Below are 16,677 nucleotides of genomic sequence, written 5' to 3' on the forward strand. Positions count from 1 at the left end.
CCTCTTACATAGCACACGTTATGTTTCCAAATTTAAGTTATAGACAATATTATCATCTTGACTAGAATGGGTTTTTAGTAAGTTAAAAAACAGCATTCTCAGGATTTCAGGTATCATTGACAGAAAAGCAAATCAGGAGAAGAGCTGAGAATAGGGGTGGCTTCTCTAAACAATGTTGCTCGCCATCCCTACAGCACCCCACTACCCTTACCTCTGTCAGGGACAGAGCATTTCCTCCATGAAGTTAGAGCACGACAGCAAATTGCAAGACTTAACAGCAGTACTATGTGGAAGAGAATGGGCTGAATAGAATCATGTTGGATGATCAAGACAGCAAGGCAGTGAGTTCATTCAGTGGGTACTCACACTGCTCAGTGTGAACATGGGATTTGGGAAAGGTCAGCCAAAGGAAATGGAGACTGATCTTTGGGAGTATGATGAGGATAGTGAGTCAGAGTTACTCACTTCATCAGAGCAAGAGACCCTGTGGGTCACAGCTATGAGAGCTTACTGTGGGAAAATCCAATAAAGAGAGCTCTGCTGCTAAAACTGAACAATTACAGTGTTTTTCTAATTTCCAGGAAAAATGGACTTAAAGGTTTTCATTTTGTGAACTGTTATTAAACTTTTGGTACTTCCTACTTTGTGAAAAGTTGCAAACAAATTTTAAAGGAAAAACACAGACCTATTATTTCTTAAAAATGCACTTTAAAAAAATATGAGAGATCTGCATAAACATAATACAGTCAGATTCAATGCTAGTAAAATTGTGTCATGTCCATATGGCAGAATTAAATCTATCAATATTTCATGAGGTTCCACAATGAGCACAATAATTTCTAAGTACTGCCACCTGAACTAGTTTGAAAACTAACACATTACACCCCTGACTGCCTTTTGTTATTTCTTGCAGGAAGGGAATGTTATTAGCTTCAGCGAAACTCACAGGCAAAGGATGACGTACAAAGCAATCTTTAAAATAAAAAAAAAAACCAACAACAAAAACCAAAGGAAAATTGAATAGAGTAAATCGGAGTGTAAGAAGAATAACAATAGCTACTGCTCACCTAAACACTTACTACATACCACGCTCTGTGCTTAGTATTTATCAAAGATAATTTCATTTAATTTCTACAAATCTTCCTGTGAGGTATCATCACCCACATTAAGTAGATGAAGAAAAAAAAGCCTTGGAGACTTAAGGTCACACAGATGGTAAGAGATGGGTGACACTGAGATTTAAACCCAGGTTTCCAGACTCGAATCATGATGATGTTGTAGCGCCTCTTTGTGTGTATGAATAAATCTTTTTGCATGTATATTAACCCTTGTAGTCATTAGCTAGATCAAGATATCAAACTTTTCTGCCAACAGAGAAGGCTCCCTCCTGCCCTCTGTCAATTCCCCCATTAGTAATCACTACTATGTGTTTATCGCCATAGATACATAGGTTATTGCTAGAGTAATCTAAGTTTTTGGAGTTATCACCAAAAGATTCCATATACTGGGGTGCTTGGGTGGCTCAGTCGGTTAAGTGTCCTACCTTTGATTTTGGCTCAGGTCATGATCTCATGGTTCACAAGATGGAGCCATGCATTGGGCTCTATGCTGACAGTGGCAGAGCCTGCTTGGGATTCTCTCTCTCCCACTTTCTCTCTCAAAATAAATAAACAAACATTAAAAAAATATCCATATACTAACCCTTCACCTTGCCATTTTAGCTGCAGTATTCAAAGCTGTTCTAGCTCTAACTTTTCAAACATTCACTGCAAAGGGTAGCTGTTGGGAATGGCCTCATATGCAATTTCTTGTATTAGTTGAGATAATACTAATGAAAAAACCCACAAACTCCTGGATGAAGTAGATTCAAAGAACTGTTAGCAAACAGATAAAACTATCTTAGAGACAACACAGACATAGGTTCCTCGACTGAGGTTAATTTGGGGTTTCTATTTCCAATCACGGCGTCTCATTAGGACAGAGATGACCATGAAAGGTCTTCTCAGTTTATGGAAGGGAAGATTAGCCAGGCAGACTACATAAGAGTGATTGCTTTGCATCATCTTACAGCACACGAAAAAATATCTTCCACCGTTGATGTGGTTTTATGATGCAAGGGAAAGGAAAAAAGGAAGAAGATCCAGGTGGAGGGTGATGGGAGTAAAACCTCCCGGGAAGCTTTAATGTGGTAGCTTTCAGGGCCTTGCGCACTAGCTCTTAAAACCACATCACTTCTTGTCCAGCCTGGCAGGGACAGAAGCAGCCTCACAACTTCACATCAGGCTCCCAAGCCATGGTTGATGAAATCTCAGCAATTGTTCTAGATAACACAGTCTCCCTTCTCTCTCCTCCCTCCCCACCCACCTGCTCACCCATCGCTGGTTTTGCACCTCATTCTGATTGCCACCACAGCCAACTGTGGCATTTGAAGCAATTTACAGATTACAATTGAGCATCAGGCAAAGAATGACCGACATATGTAGGATTTGAGGACTCCGGGAGTGAGGTGTACGTAAGGTGACTGAAGCGGGGGAAATCTAGAGGAACGTTCTGGCCATTAATGAGGGAGGACAGGCCCAGAAGTGGGCGCACGTGACAGCAGCAGCACCTCGAGAGTGACATCACCCCTTCGGGGGCGGAGCCGAACTATTTAGGGCCTTGTCTGCTATTGAGCTTCCATCCTTCTTCCCCACCAAATGCCCTCGACCCCACCGGTCAGAGCCCCCTGAGGAAACGAGAAATGCCCAGACCTCACAGAGAGGCAGAATCAGGGCCCAACCTCTCCGCGCAGGGAAGGGTTCGGTTTTCACTCTCGTTCCCAGCCGCTCCCCACCCCCAAACTGTGGAGGGGGCGGGGGCGCGCGCGCTCCACCACGCACGCGCCCCCACGCACGCGCTCTCCCTCCGCGCTCGCGCTCCTCCCCACCCGGGCCCGGAGGGGGCGGGGCTGCGGGCGGCCGGGGAGGGTGTGACGCCCCCGGCGCGGCGGCGGCGCTAGCGAGCGGCCGGCCGGGCGCGGGTTGCTGGGCGCGCTGCTCCGGCGGGGCCCGCTGGCACAGCCGCCTCGCGAGAGCCGCCCGCCCGGCTGGGGAAGCTACGAGCACACCGAGCGCCGGGCTCGGGGCTGCCGGCGCTGCCCTCCCGCCGCCGCCGCCCTCCGCGCCTCCTCCGGACGGCCCCGCCCCCGTTCCCATCCCCCTCGCGCTCACCTCCTGGCTGTGCCGCGCGCGAGGCGGAGCGAGGCGCCTGCCGCTGCCGCCGCCGCCACCGCCACCACCGCCGCCGCCGCCGCGCTTAGGGGCGAGAGCCTGCACCCGCGCCGCCGCTGACAGGACGACCACCGCGGGCTGCGCTTGCCCGCCTCGAGGCCCCGCCGCGCCTTTCCGGGGCGCAGGTCCACCGCGGGCGTCGGAGCGCAGCGAGGTGCTCTGGGAATCGCGGGCGGCGCCGGCGGGCGGCGCGGTCCTCACTGGAGATCCCGGGGACTGGGGCTTGACCCCGAGGTGCAGCGAGCCCCTCAAAGCGGCAGGTAAGACACCGGGGAGCCGCGGAAGGAGAGGTCGCCTCAGTGACAGGGGCGTTCGCCTTCAATGCCTCCGCTCCAGGGAGAGGGGCGGGGGCGAGCGGGGAGACAGCGAAACGGGCAGCGAAGTGCCTCCGGTGTCCAAGGCGTGGGGAAGGTTGGCTCCAAATGTGGCACCCAGGGTGACTTCAGATAGGACCGGGGTTGGTTACTTCGGTGTCACCGAAGGTGTCAAGGAATTTGGCACCGAGGAGAGTCTCTGGATGACGGGGACCCAGGATGAGATGCGAGGCAGATTGCTAAACGTGGCAGAGAATGTGGTGCAGAACGAGTTGCAAAATGTGCCCCCAGAATGCAGCATAAAAAGTAGTTGTGAAATGTGCCAGGTAAGGCGCAGGGTGGGTTGGCCTGTGTGGCATTGAAATTCATGGTAGAAGTGTTATTAGTGATATTAACAGTCTCTCCTGGGAAAGGGGATGTAGTGTAAGAAAAGATTAATAAGGCTCATTGCTAGATATTTTATCACAGGAATTCGAGAGGAGCTGTGATATGCTATTTTTTTTTGAGATATAGTATGTACCCACGTGAAAGAAAAAAAAAACATACTGTATCTGGTTGTGAGATGGAAAAATAGGGCTAAAATAATTCCAGGTTTCGCCGTCAGCTTGTAGAGCTGTGATATAATTGTATCCTGTCCTTTATTTCAGTTGTGGAATGTTTAAAATGGGTTTCACAAAACATAAACAATGATAATTAACATTAGGAAGATTTGGTGTTTTGGGTGTCTTTCACTCTATTCTCTGCCCTCTCCAGGAAAAGAAAAACAATAAACAAACAAACAAACAAAAAAACACCCCACCACATCTTGACCATAATTCTGAGTTCAAGATCATTAGGCAAAGGGATTTTTTTTTTTCCCTATGTGTCTCTGTCTTCCTTTTCACACAGGTGAAAATATCTGGAATGAGGAAAACAAAACAATATGGTGAACAAAAGGGATAAATTTTCAGGCATTTTGAGGGGTTGGAGCCAAAAGCTATTGCAGTGGTTAATTACAGTGAATGACAGTAGTGATATATTCTTGCATGTTTTTGGTGTTGGGGTGGCAAGACAGGGGGGAAAAATACAGTAAATGTAGCCTAAAAAGCAGCAACATGGATACTGTCAGTGGAGCACTTCTTGCAGCGTTTCTCAGGTACATCATCTTAGGAATGAGAGCACAAGAATAAAATATTAAATATTCTTTCTCTATCTCTCTCTGTCTCTCTCTCTCCCTATAAAATTACCCACATGCTGCGAAACATTGTGACTTCCATTTAAGAAGAACATCTGCGTTTTGAGAGGATTGTCAGAAAATAGCTGGAATTTCAGAAGTAACAAAAGATAGTTGAATGAGCTGTGTAATATAACTTACATATGTATGTTCAATGAGTGTCTGTGTCCTGTGAAACCAGCAGAAATATCTGGATGTGTTCATTAGGATATAGTTAATGGTTGAGATTATAGTGTTTTATGTTGTGACTATTGTAGAGAAATTGAATTACTTGCCTGAATGTTGTTCTTATAATAACAGTAAGTAGTTTGCCAGATAATCTGGAAATCCATACTGATTGGCTTCCTCCTGGATGCACAGTTCAGCCACTGAGGGATCATTTGCTTCAAAGACAAAACTGGATTTTCCTTGGTGATTAATATTTGGGTTTTAGTGTTTTCTGTAGATACGTTACTCACCTTGAGGCAATGTTGGGGCTAAAGCAGAGAGGAGAGGGCCAGAAGAGAATAAAGAGCAGTTCTGTTGGGTCTTCCTGTTTTGTTCTGACTGGAAGCCGTGTGTACTGCCACCCCCTACCGTCTGTAGGAAGAGGTGTTGCAGAGCCCCATTCTTTTCTTGTTATCACTGCCCCCTTGTGTAAGGGAAGAAATTGATAGTTGCACTTGGGAAAACTGCTCTCATATTGTTCTTGACAGGGGTGTTACGTGGATCTCTTAGTGATCTTCTCAGAGTTGCAGGGCTTTAAACTTACTGTTAATTAGGCTCCAGATTTGATGTCTGTTTTTAATAGTATCTAGTTTTAGTCAGTAATTCAAATTTCTCAGAATGTTTTCAGTGTGTTTGGGAAGATGGTGGAGTATTATCACTAGTAGGAGAACTACTGGTGATGGCTCACCCTTATGTAGCACCTACTCTGTGCCAGTCCTGTTATACGTGTTTTAACCAGTTTTAATGCCCTGTGAGGTGTGCACGGTTATTTCCATTTTCTGATGAGAAACTGAAACACAGAGATGTTCAGTAACTTGCATAGGACAGTCAAGAATCAGATTTAGCTAGCAAGCAGAAGAGTTGAGTTTCAATTCAGTAAGTAGTAAGATGCATAAATATTAAGCCTACAAATATACCAAAATTACAGTTACTTGTAGTATGAACATTTCTCTTCTGGAATTTATTTTTGTCATTTATCTCTGGAATTATGAGTAGAGGAGTATCAGTGTTTTTTATGTGGTTAAGGAGATGTTTGTGATGGAGGTTGGTTTTGGGGGGAACTTTAGAGGTAGAAAGTTACTTTCAGGTAGGTTGGTTTGTGTGTGTGTGTGTGTGTGTGTGTGTGTGTGTATGTGTATGTATACATAGTGTGCAATAAAGGTTTACTGGTGCTTTCAAAAATTTTTTTTAATGTTTATTCATTTTTTTGAATGTTTATTCATTTTTGAGAGACAGAGACAGAGCTTGAGCAGGGGATGGGCAGAGAGCGAGGGAGACACAGAATCCGAAGCAGGCTCCATGCTCCCAGCTGTCAGCACAGAGCCTGATGAGCTGGAACTCATGGACCTCGATATCATGACCTGAGCTGAAGTCAGACACTCAACCGCTCAACCGACTGAGCCACCCTACTGGTGCTTTTAAAGAGATAGTACTATACGCACGCACACGCACGCATGCACACACATGCACGCACATACAACTAACTACTATCTCTTTAAGAGCACCAGTAAATTTACTGTAACTTTCTCAAGGAAAATTAAGAAGGAATTACCTATTTTTTCTATCTATTCACAATTTTACGATCTCTATTTTGTTATTAAAAAGTTTTTTTTTTAATATTTATTTTTGAGAGAGAGAGAGAGAGAGAGACAGAGCATTAGCGGAAGAGGGGCAGAGAAAGAGTGAGACACAGATCCCAAACAGGCTCCAGGCTCTGAGCTGTTAGCACAGAGCCCAATGCGGGGCTCGAACTCAGGAACTGTGAGATTATTACCTGAGCCAAAGTTGGATGTTTAACTGACTGAGCCACCCAGATGCCCCGATCTCTATTTTATTTTAAAAAGTGACAAAAATGGATTGGACATATATGTATATTTTACTGTTTCCATCAACAGTTGTTGGCTTAGATTTTTCTCACACTTAAACATTTTTTTATATATATTACATATGAACTAATATTTATAAAAACGTGTAAAGAATATCACCTCTTCTACTTGCAACAATTATTTTCTTTTTTAAGCCAAACTGCCATTCTGTGATTCACATGTCTCATATAATCAAACATTTCTGTATTTTTGTATACATGTGTTGTTAAGGGAATGCAAGGTAATCTACTGATTATGGCTAAGACTTATTCAGGATGTATATTTATGTACTTTAGTATATTTAATAAATTGTCATAGACTTGATCATGCTCTGTATTTTAGGTTGGTTGGTAGTTCTTTTTAGTGTACTTCACTTATAAAGCCTAATTTGATGTTTGCATCTTTATCATAAGGTTTTTTTGTTTTTTGAGTTTATTTATTTTTGAGAGAGAGAGAGCACATAAGTGGGAGAGGGACAGAGAGAGGGAGTGAGAAAATCCTAAGCAGGCTCCATGCTCCATGCAGTTCCCAACATGGGGCTTGATCCCACCACTGTGAGATCACGACCTGAGCCAAAATTCAAGAGTCAGACGCTTAACCAACTGAGCCACCCAGGTGCCCCTCTTTTCGTATTTTCTGAATGACTCTCTGTGCATTATTTTGAATGGGGAAGAAAGTAAGCCTAGAAAGAAGTACAGTAATCCCCCCTTATCTTCAGGGGATACATTCCAAGACCCCCAGGGGATGCCTGAAACTGTACATAGTACTGAACCCTGTATATACGATGTTTTTTTTCCTATAAATACATACCTATGATAAAGTTTAATTTATAAATTAGGTATAGTAAGAGATTAACAATAATAAAATAGAACAGTTGAGCCTGGGTAGCTCAGTCGGCTAAATGCCTGACTTTGGCTCGGGTCATATCTCATAGCTCGTGAGTTCGAGCCCTGTGTCTGGCTCTGTGCTGACAGCTCAGAGCCTGGAGCCTGCTTCAGAGTCTGTGTCCCTCTCTCGTTCTGCCCCCTTCCGCTCATGCTCTCTCTCAAGAATAAATAAACATTAAAAAAATTTAAAAAATACAATAAAATAGAACACTTGTAATAGTATGTTGTAATACAGTTGTGTGAATGTAGTCTCTCAAAATATCTTATTGATTGAATTCACTCTTCTTGTAATGACATGAGACGATAAAATGCCTGTATAATGGGATGAAGTGATGTAGGCAGTGTGATGTGGCCTTAGGTTACTATTGACCTTCTGACTAAGTATCAGAAGGAGGACCTTCTAGACTGTGGGTGGATTAGCAGGGACTACTGTACACTAAACCAATACTAGTTCTAAAAAGTGAATATTAGGGTAGTTGATACTGATTAGATGTAAGGTAGAACAAGTGTGCCTAAAAGAAATGCATCAAATTTCTTTCCTTGTCATATTTCTTTCCTTTACAATATAATTAAAATTGAATTTCTGAGACATACTGATTAGGCATAGTAGTTGAATGTACTTACACAGAATCACAGAATGTTAGCTGGAATATTTTTACTCAGGATTCCAAGATTTTATTTCAGGGAGCTAGAACAGGCTGTTGCAGATGGCTGTTTACTTTTCCAGTACTAGTCTGACCACAGTAACAAATATAAAATAGTTTGGAAACTAGTTTAATTATTTGGACTTTTTTCCCCCTTTGTGAATGAATTGAAGCTCAGCGTTGTCATATCTGCTGAGTGCCTGTAGTTAACAAATACTATTATTATTTGGAGAGAAGGCACTATGTAAATATACTGTATAAATAAATAGTCTTCATTATAATACCATGAAAACTGTCACTTGGCTTGTTTGAGTACCATCCTTTGTATTACATGAAAATTGTTTACAATAAAAAAACGAGGGGCTCCTGGGTGGCTCAATCGGTTAAGCATCCGACTTCGGCTCAGGTCATGATCTCATGATTTGAGTCCAGCATTTGACTCTGCACTGATAGTGCAGAGCCTGCTTGGGATTCTCTCTCTCTCCCCCTCCCCCGTGTGTGTGTGTGTGTGTGTGTGTGTGTGTGTGTGTGTGTTTGTGTTCACGTGTGCACTCTCTCTCAAAATAAACTTTAAAAAAATGAGTTGAGATGTTTATATGATGATGGAGGGTACCTATGCCTGTTGAGTCTCTTTAAAATTCTCTGGAGGGGTACCTGGGTGGCTCAGTCAGTTAAGCGTCCTGTTCCTGATTTCAGCTCATGTCATGATCTCATGGTCGTGGGTTCTAGCCCTGCATTGGGCTCTGCACTGACAGCACAGAGCCTGCTTGGAATTCTCTCTCCCTCTCTCTATGCCCCTCCCTTGCTCCCATACTCACTCTCTCTCTCTCTCTCTCTCTCTCTCTCTCAAAATAAATAAATAAACTTAAAAAAAAGAAGATTCCATGGAAAGAAATAGATTAAAAGAAGAGCTTAAAGATTTATAGCTTTATTTTTCCAGCCAATGGCCCTTTTCCTTTCTTTTAGAGGTATTTTACCTCGAGTATTTAAGATTCCAGGTAATATTAGATGGAGAACAAAAAATTGGGGCCTAAATTTTAAAAGGTTAAACAGGGTAAGGATGCAATAAATGGAAAAAGTTTCTGATAAGGATTGTTCTTATTCCAGAAATCTCTAAGTAATTACAATACCATAATTATTTCTGGAAACAAATTATTAGGTCAGTTTATTTTATTTAACAAAAATATAAGTCTTTAGAAAGTTGTGTTTGTGGATGTTTTTAGTGTGAGATAAGTTGCTTTTTTATGGGCCACACATTACAAAAATATCTTATTATGTTCAGCTTCTGTTTGTCCTTGAATAGTTGAAGGTAAACTTGACTGAGTTTAAGAGGCAAAAAAATTAAGTTGGTATTAGTTTTAATCATGCTTTTGCTTTACCCTTTTCTTCCCCATAATACTAACTTCTGCCTTTATCCAGTGCATAGTATATATATCCTATCTCTCAAACTTCTTCCTTTTTATCATAACTCGAGATATTCTGATGTCATTTATTTTATTTTTTTAATGTTTATTTTTGAGAGAGCGAGCGCACGCGTGACTGAGAAGGCAGGGGTGGGGGAGAGAGAGAGGGAGAGACAGAATCCGAAGCAGACTCCAGGCTCTGAGCCATCAACACAGATCCTGATGCGGAGCTCAAACCCATGTGAGATCATGATCTGAGCTGAAGTTGGAATGCTTAACCGACTAAGGCACCACGTTGCCCCTATTCTGATGTCATTTAAACTGAGTAGTTGCATTATAGTGAATAATCTTGTTGGTATGTTTAAAAAAAATCCATTTGCCCTGTAGACATCTTTACTTTTTAATGTCAAATTTATGTACCTTTTTTCCATAGGTACTTTGCTGCCAGAGTGATCCTTCTAACGTGGCCATCTGGTCATGTCATTCTTTTCTTCAGAATCTTATTGTGGCACCTCATCACTTAATGGATAAAATGGAAACTCCTTAGCAAACCATGTGAGGTCCTTCATGATGATCTGATCTTTGCCTCCTTTTTAGACTCATTGCCTGCCTCATTCTTCTTCAAAGTTCTATGCATCAGGAGATATGTGTGGAGAAATACACATACATATACACAACATCAAGAATATTATTCAGAGTAACTTCTGGACTGTCGTTGAAACGAACTCTAAAGATAAACCAAATTTTATTCTTTATTTATTTCCTGAGTTGGGGGAGGAAGATTAGAAGGTTCTCTGTGTGAACTGTAGCTGAATTATTTTCACTATATTATGGGGGTTGGCAAACTACAGTGCATGGGCCAAATGCAGCCCAGTGTCTGTTTTTGCCTGACCTGCAAGCTAAGATTGGTTTTTTATAGTTTTAAATAGTTGAAAAGATATCAAAAGAAGAATGCTTTGTGACATGTGAAAATTATAGGAAATTCAAATTCACGCCCTGAAGAAAGTTTATTGACATATTGTCATACTCAATCATTTACATATTGGTAATAGCTGTTTTCTGAGTATAGCCACAGAGTTGGGTAGTTTCTAAAGAGACCGTATAGCCCACAAAACCTGAGTATTTACTATTTAGCCCAACTAACTGATACTAACTTTATTAACTGATAAAAGTTACCAGTCGTTAGTTTATACTATAAATGGTCATTGACTATCATGAATTGGAGATAGACCAACTATGTCTGTTGAAGGCCTTTCGGGGCATAATTGCTTCTGTCTATCTACTGAGAAAAGATTGGCTACTTTGCCTTCATAGGGATTTATCTGACAGTCTCCTGTTGTGTCTCCATTTGACACCCATGTTATGTCTAACTCTGAAGAAATTTCTTCCGGAGTATATTAATTGACTATTCCTTTTTCTCAAAAGAGGTATCCCAAGTGAAGAGTTTTAGAGCATGGCATATAAGAAGATTTTTCTTTTTCCAAGTCTCTCATATGCATATTTTGCATTAAAAAAGATAATTGTTATATGAAAAAAACCTTGATTTTTTAAATATTAGTTTGCTATATGGATACCTTGTGTTTAAGGTTTATGAGTTCGGTTAGATTATTTATATTGGAAAAATTTGGGGGGGTTATGCAGTATATTAACACATTAAATCATTTGCTTAAATATTTATTGACTACCTGCTATGTATAAGTAGTTACTTTTGCTATTGTAGTCTTTCAGTTGAAGGTGGACATTTCAAATTCTTACTTAATATAAGCTAATAGTGTAATTCAGAATTCTGTGTCCTCATATTCATTCTGCCTCTGGGAAAAATATGGTTTAAGAAAATCCAGTGTATTACAGTTTGTCACTTCCCTAAAATTTCATTAGCCAGTGTTGATAAGTTTTACTGTTTTCATTAGGTGGCAAGGTATTATGAAAAGGAAAACAGTGATTTGTACATTCCTTCTTACAAATACCAGCAAGTGTTGCAAACCTAAAATTCACAAAGAAAAGTATATAAACAATAGTAATGGACAACTTATTCCAGATACCTTTGGACTAGGTATCCTTGTTTATTTCCTTTCTCTAATACTTGCATTATCATATCTGATTATATCAGTTGACATCTCATTATAGAGATTGACAACTTGAAGAAATATGGCAACAGGTTTTTATTGCCATGGAAACCCCTCCTATGGATCCAGCCTTATGAGTGGATTAGTTATTAAACTTGGAAATGGGATGGGGTATCTAGATGTTGTGATTCAATCATCTTAGCCATAGAGAATCTGCCTCAGATCTTAGTCAATTCCTTCTGCCTAAATGAAGGAAGTCTCTTCTTATCACTTTGCAATCTTGGGTTGTGGGGTCCCACAATGTCTAGCCCTAGCTGCTGAAATTTGGTAAGGCAAAAAGCTAGTCAGGCTATGGAAGCTTAATGTGTATTTGTTGTTACTCTAGAATTAGTTCTGTTCAAATCCCAAGGAATTCTGTAGGGCTCCCTCGGATTGGGAATTAGGGTGAATGAAGGTAATTCGTTTTATTAGGATATGTGGGATGAAGATTTACTACATAATCAGAGAATACATACAGCATCAGAGAATCTTAACTCTTCCTTTTTAGGGTTTTGAAGAGGAAGAAAGACTTCCTTTGGAAGTTGTTACAAACATTCCTTTATGATAGGATGACAATACTATTGTTTATATAAGAAGCTTTTGAAATTCTACAATCATGAGACCCATTTTATAGTAGAACATGAATTTGTGAGTTTTTGAATCATGAAAACATTCAAATTATTGCTCTGTCACTCACTAGATGTATGAGGGGCTAAAATCTATCTTGTAGGGTTTTGATGATGACAATGAAATAATCACTGACAATCCTTAGGACCATGTCTAGTGCTTAAGGAACGGTAATTTTTATTAGACCTTGGAAGGCGTCCTGAATTTCTCTTTTTTGATGTGTGCTTGACCCAGCTCCTTTCCAGAGTGTTTTACTAGCATTGTCAGTACAGCTTTTCCTTGTCTTGTCTTGCTCTCCTTTTCAGCCTTGCAAGGCATTTAAAAGACCCATGGTTAATCCAGCTACTGATTTATTTTGTATCCTGAAATTTTCTTTTATGAAAGATTTGATGAGAGCTGAGAGAATTCTTAAATAACTGTAAACTTTAAAGATTCTTATAGAAGTGAGATGCTGTTGGGCAGACTCCTGGTGTGCATACCTTTTGGGCTGTTTCCCTTTAAGTACCACAAGCTTGACAAAAATTAGTTTTTAATCTCCTCCATAAAAGAGCAAACAGTGGCATTTCTTTGAGACAGTGAGCCCAAGTTCTTTTTTTCAATTCGATCATGTAAATGTTTTCAATTTTTATAAACATTTCTCACATTTGTTAATAACTGGAATTTTCTATGATAACTTTATCCATCACCCATGTCACATGTTGGTAGCTTTTTGTAATTTTTCTTTTTTAAAAAGTTGTAGGTGGCAATCAGTTAAGTGGTTGCTACTTTTTTGTGTGATTTGCTTAATAAAAATGGCCTTGTTTATTTACAATGTAAAATAATACATTAGGAAAAGTTTGCCTCTCTTTAGTATAGCTATAACAAGTTAACTATTCAAAATCCCATTTTTTCCTGAGTTTTAATTACTTCTGTGACATTTTGCCCATTTATGCTAATCAGTGTTTCATGCATATAATTATTCATTGAATTTTTTTTTACTCACTTTTTCTTAGTTTTATCCTTATTTGTCAAAATATCCATGAACTGATAAGTTTGTGCTAGTTATAAGTTTGTGCTGGTTATAAAATAAAAACTAGTTCATCCTGAAGTCATCTTGCTTAATGTACTTGAGAAAGGCCATTCTTATGCAGCTTTGGTTCCAGATTGGATTATTTTGTATTTTTAAATAAATGAACTTCATAATGATTCCTCTCCTTGTTACATAATTTAATTCTAATTTTGTCTTTGGATGTATTAAAGGTAGACATTTATTAGTTGTCAACAAATGTTAATTGTCATTACTTTTAATCTCCTCACCCTCCCAACCCATTCTAGCTTTATAAAAAAATTATAAAGGTAATTCTCTGCTTGCAACCCCGAAAATAAACAAACTAGGGTGAATAAAGGAAAAGTTAGTGTTTTCCCTTCCCCTCAGGTCTCTCCCTTCTCTAGTTTTCCTCCTTGGTGTAGCCAACATTAACAAACACTGACTATTTTTCAGCATCTTTTTCTCACTCAAAAACACATAAGTATGTACACATACCTATACAGGCTTTTTGTAACTTGCTTTATTCATTTACAAACATATCATGGTATCTCTCCAGTGTAGTAAGTGGAACTCTAATTGTAAAAAGCTCAATAACATTCTATAGGGTACCACACCATGATTTATTCTGTTGTTACGTAACTAATGGATATTAAGATTGTTTCTTTCTTTCTCTCTTTCTTTCTTTCTTTCTTTCTTTCTTTCTTTCTTTCTTTCTTTCTTTCTTTCTTTCTTTCTCTCTCTCTCTCTCTCTCTCTCCCTCTCTCTCTCCCTCTCTCTCTCTCTCTCTCTCTCTTTCTTTCTTTCCTGTTACAAACATTAGTCCATTCTTACTCATGACCAGAGAAGCAAACATTCTATATAAAATGTTGACAAAATAAAACTAGTAGTAATTTAAAAGATAATACATCAGGGGCACCTGGGTGGCTCAGTCAGTTAAGCAGTTAAGTGTCCGACTTTGGCTCAGGCCATGGTCTCCTGGTTTGTGAGTTCGAGCCCCACCTCGGAGCCTGGAGCCTGCTTTGCCTGCTTTGTATTCTTTGTCTCCTTCTCTCTCTGCCCCTCCCCCACTTGTGCTCTGTCTCTATCAAAAATAAATGTAAAAAAAAAAGTTTAAAAGATAATACATCAGTGTTTATTCCAAGAAGGCAGGGACAGTTAAATAGTAACATAATTTAACATATTAACAGATTACAAGATAAAAACTATATGAGTATCTCTCTCTTTTTGGATGAGTTGGAGGACTTTGTATTGTATTTAGACAAAATAGCATAGGGAAATGCCTGCCCATGCAGATAGTAGTCCAAGTTTTGTACAGTTCTTTGACCCTCAAGGTGATAAGCAGAAGCCTTTTTTTCCAGAGTCTTTGTGGAGACTTTGTGGGGCCTTTCTGCTTTGACCTTGGCTTAACTACAGGACTTTGGTTGCTAAAGCCTGGTACCTTTGACATATGGAAATAAGTATACTTCCTGAGACTGGGATGGATGATAAGGGTGAGCCTATCCAACTTAGGGCTGGCACTTTTTGTGATCTTGTGTTTGATTACTTTGGGCTTAATGAGCACCTTGTTGACCTCTGTACTGGTGGTCATTGTTTGGAAACATTGGTCTGAATCATTTTGAGGCCTTTCTCATGCTTGTTGGCAAAATATGCATTCCTTAGGATCTAAGTTTCTTGAAGCTTTCTAGGACTGGTTGGTTGTATATAATATTCTTGGATTTGGCCATTTCTATACTGCCAGCCACAACTCTGGGAGTGGTAGAGACTGGAAAAAAAAGAGACCCATGGTTGTCATAATAGATGCCAGAAAAGCATTTGGAGTAATTTCCTCAGTGGATGTGGCATAATTTCTGAGTTCTTGCTTGAGTGAAAATGCCCATCTTTTATCTTGATCAGTGAATGATATCTTGGCTAGATAGTGTTCTTGGATCATCATTCTGTTTTTTTTTCCTGCTTTATAACATGTATACCTTATACCACCATTTTCAAGCTTGTGCAACTGATAAGTTTGATGCCTTTCTCCTTTCTTTATAAGTAACTGGTTCTTTATCTCCCACACAGTCTTGCCACGCTTATGTGGTCTGAGATTATCAGATCTAATCTCATTATGCACTTGATCCCTTTTATATCATGGGAAAGCCAGTACTGCCCATTCATCTTGCATTTCCTGGACTCCTGCCTATATTACTGTATTTTCCCCTTTCTGATCCCAGTTTTCTCCTTTTTTTTCCTTCTTATTCTTTAATGTTTAGTAGTAGTATAGTAAAATCATTTTAGTGATTCTGAGTTGTTATTCTCAGGTACAAATTGTTCTTTCAAAATGTAGTTTCAAATATTTATTTCAGGACAGTTTTTTGACATACTGTTTTTACTATTCTGTTTTTTGTTTTGATTTCCTTCTTCAGGGGTTCCTATCACTGTATGTTCCATCTTCTTTGCCTGTTTTCAGTATTTTCCAGTTTTTCTCAAATCTTTTTGATCTCTTTGAGTCTTAAATTTTTCTTTTTTTTAACCTATTTTTCTTAAGGGATTATCTGTTTTTATTCATTCTTGTCTTCTGGAATGATTCTTTCCTTTTGTTTGTAATTATTTTGTGTCATGTCATCTCATTTTGAGTTTTTATAATTCTTAGATCTATTCTTTCATGTCTTTTGTCATTTTCTTAAGGTCTTTTAGTTCATTTTGAAATGGCATGTTACAGAGTTGATCTTTTATGTGGGCACGTCTTTCTGGTATGCTTTTATTGTCTGTAGGGATGTTGTTATTATTTTAATGTTTATTTATTTATTTTAGAGAGGGCGAACAGGGGAGGGGCAGAGAGAGAGAGAGAGAGAGAGAGAGAGAGAGAGAGAAGAAAGAGAGAATCCCAAGCAGGCTCTGTGCTGTCAACACAGAGTGTGATGCTCGAACTCATGAACCATGAGGTCATGACCTGAGCTAAAATCAAGAGTCTGATCGACTGAGCCGTCCAAGTGCCCCTGTAGGGATGTTATTCTGCTCCTTATTCTTTCTTCTTGTAACTTAGTATATGGAATTGACCTTGATACTTTCTGTGATTCATTTTTATTTGAAATTAATTTCAAAAAGTCTTTTAGAAAATGTCTGGGTTCAGGAAATCT

General features: G+C 39.8%; 1 protein-coding gene across 10 annotated transcripts in view; it reads left to right on the plus strand.

Moving 5' to 3' along the window:
- The first annotated feature begins 3,389 nt into the window (after positions 1-3,389).
- TANC2 (tetratricopeptide repeat, ankyrin repeat and coiled-coil containing 2) overlaps positions 3,390-16,677 on the plus strand; it is a 365,567-nt gene continuing 352,279 nt past the window's right edge. For 9 of the 10 annotated variants that reach the window (XM_053211751.1, XM_027047991.2, XM_053211753.1 and 6 more), the window contains exon 1: positions 3,390-3,529. The gene's annotated coding sequence lies outside the window, so the exon portion shown is untranslated. The other variant, XM_053211752.1, reaches the window with a different exon arrangement.

The sequence above is a fragment of the Acinonyx jubatus genome, chromosome E1 (genome assembly GCF_027475565.1).
Source record: "Acinonyx jubatus isolate Ajub_Pintada_27869175 chromosome E1, VMU_Ajub_asm_v1.0, whole genome shotgun sequence".
In the NCBI taxonomy this organism is placed as follows: domain Eukaryota; kingdom Metazoa; phylum Chordata; class Mammalia; order Carnivora; family Felidae; genus Acinonyx; species Acinonyx jubatus.